The sequence below is a fragment of the Hyperolius riggenbachi genome, chromosome 1 (genome assembly GCF_040937935.1).
Source record: "Hyperolius riggenbachi isolate aHypRig1 chromosome 1, aHypRig1.pri, whole genome shotgun sequence".
NCBI lineage: Eukaryota > Metazoa > Chordata > Amphibia > Anura > Hyperoliidae > Hyperolius > Hyperolius riggenbachi.
In genome coordinates, this window is record NC_090646.1 from 445,207,464 (window position 1) to 445,210,348 (window position 2,885).

Here is a 2,885-nt window from a genome sequence, read left to right on the forward strand (position 1 = left end):
TGAAGGAAACTTGACGGACTATGATGACGCTATAGGGCCGCTCTAGCCTGCTGCCTTCACTCGGTTGTACGCACACGCGTTGAGTCTTCCAATGCGGACTTGCGGAGAATATCGGAGTAGAGGGTCTCCAAGTTTTGGTCTTTCGTCTTCTTACGTTTCAATTCAGTAATAATAGCACAGAATGTGTCACATATAGGTGGCAAGTTTTTTATGTTAGTGGAAAAAGGAAAACATTTTGCCTTTCAGAGATATGATGACATTATTTGGATATCATGGAAAAGGTGAAGCAGGACTCATAAAAAGCAGATTATTTAGAATATATTTACAGCAAATATTACGGATGTGCAATGTATGAAAAGCTTTGCGTGTTCAGGGCCCGTTCTAGACTTTTTTCTGCCTGAGGCAAACCTGTGACGATGCGCCCCCCACCCGATTTGAAATGATCGCACAGCACCCAACAATTTGCTTTGTTTCGTTTAATGTTCTCACATGACATACTGCAGCTCAACACAATAGCACACTGGCTGGCTGTGAATCTGTGAGTCTCAAGGTCCGTACACACGCCGGACTGCAGGCAACGACGGGTCCGTCGTCACCTCCCGCTGGGTGGGCGTTCCAGCGACAGTCCGGCGTGTGTACAGTCTGACGGCAGACTAATAAGGCTGTTTCTGAGCGATCCGCCGCATTCTCTTCCTACTCTGTCTACATGCTGTTAGTGTAAACACAGTACAAAAATGGTGTTCCCTGTAATCTCTGCCACCTGATGCAAATGTTTCACCTTGCCTCATGAGAGAACCAGCCCTGTGTGTTGCTAATAAAGTCAAAATTACCATCCAACTTATTAAAAAAAAATAAATCGTCACTGCAACATGTCTGCCCGATTGATGATTTGATTGATTTTGGCCCAAAATTGGTAGAATATATTGATCATATATGCTAGAAAATCTCAGTCAAAATAACTTGATCGCATGTGCAGTGGTAATGACGTTTCACATCACAACGGACCCCTGGGCCGCTTTCCCCCCCAAGTGTAAAATGTCCCCCCTGGTGCCCAAGCTCTGTAAATGTTCACCTGTCCTGCTGGCATCCTCCACTGACACCCGTTACCTAGTGGCATCAGGAGCGTGTGACATCACACATGAAGGTTGGTGGAGGGTGATGTCCGACATCGCCATGAGATCACTTGAGCATCCTGTCCTTGCCTGCGTGTGGACATGGGAGAAGGATTACTGGCAGTGGCACCTTTATTCCGTTGTGCTGTGACATCACCCTTAAAGGGAAGGTTCAGGGTGGCTCTTAAAAAAATAAAAATGCCCATCCACTTACCTGGGGCTTCCTCCAGCCGTGGGCAGCCAGGACGTGCCCTCGGCGCCGCTCCGCAGGCTCCCGGTCCCCTCCGGTGGCCGACCCGACCTGGCCAGGCCGGCTGCCAGGTCGGGCTCTTCTGCGTTTCAAAATGCGCCTCACGGGGGCGCGCTGACGTCATCGGACGTCCTCCGGGCTGTACTGCGTAGCTCGACCTCCCGGGGAGGACCACTTCCTGCCACAGCCCTCTCTCCCAAAAGCCAGATCGAACTGGCCAGATAAGAGCTCCCTCCAAAACCTTACACTCAGACAAAGGAAACTTTAATGTATTTGTATTTCAAAATAGGCTTGTCACGGAAAGACAAAAATACACATTCTGATACCCATAAAGCAGTTCTATCATTCATTCGAATTACAGTTTCCCAACTGTCAGGGGTCAGTCAGGAAACTGCTTTATTCAACCTGCGTAGAGCGAATGCAATAGAATAGGCATGTGTAGCCTCATGTGATACAGGGTCACAGGCCGCTTATGAATATAGCCTCGGATTTGCGATGCGCCACTCTGGGGCGGAGTCACACAGATTATTAATAAATGGTACATTTTCTTGCTCTGAGTCTGGGGGTGGCAACCTTGCTGCCAGGAGATAACCCCGCCTTCCCTCCACCTAGTTTGGAGGTAACCCAGCCCCAATTCTAAGATTGTATAAATATAAGGCCAGCAGAGCCCGCCCCTGTCCTTCCTCATTTCATCTGCTAAAGAAGAGCTTGGAACATGTGCTCAATAAGGACCGAACTCATGCTGTGTTTCAAGGACTCTTAACATTAATGCCTACCTTAACTGGACTTTGTTTTCTTCATTCTCCAATTGGACTGATCAGCCGTAACTACAGTAAGAACTTTCTGATTTTATCCCTTTTATTTTAAGCTTTGTGTCTATGTGTTAATCTGTGTAAATGTATGTAATGCAACTTTATTATAAAAATGTTTAAAAATCGTTATGGTTACAATCTGTTCTGAATATACACAATCCTACCTATTCTACTGAAACCGCTACCCTGTGTTTAATAGAAGTGTACCTTTATAACCCGTATGTGAGAACCCGGCCCAGATATAAAGATCTGACCCAGGTTCCTGCATACTGCTAAGGGTTAATAGAGCGTTCTCAAAGTCCTAGAATAATTACAGTAGCGGGCGGTGTAACCTGCTTGGTGGCAGATCTTTGAATTGCATGTGTGTGGTGAATCCTTTGGTGTCTGAACGCTCCCTCCGCGAATCAGTTCATCAAATTGCGAAGTCGGGTTACCCTTCGTGATGAGCAAAATGACAGTGTGAGAGGATTTCTGACTCTGATCGATTGACCCCATCCGCAGACCGGCCTTGCGGTCTGTGACAGGTGGCTGTGAAGGTGCAAGGGAGAAAGCGGCTGAAAATAATGCATCTGAAGGAGGAAGAGGAGAAGGAGGGTGGCTTTGCTTTTGTGTGCTGCTTTTCCTCAGGTTGTCTTCCCATTGCCGTTTGTGCTTTTCCTCCATATGCTTTCGTAAGGCAGTTGTCCCTACGCGGGTGTTGGCCTTTCCACG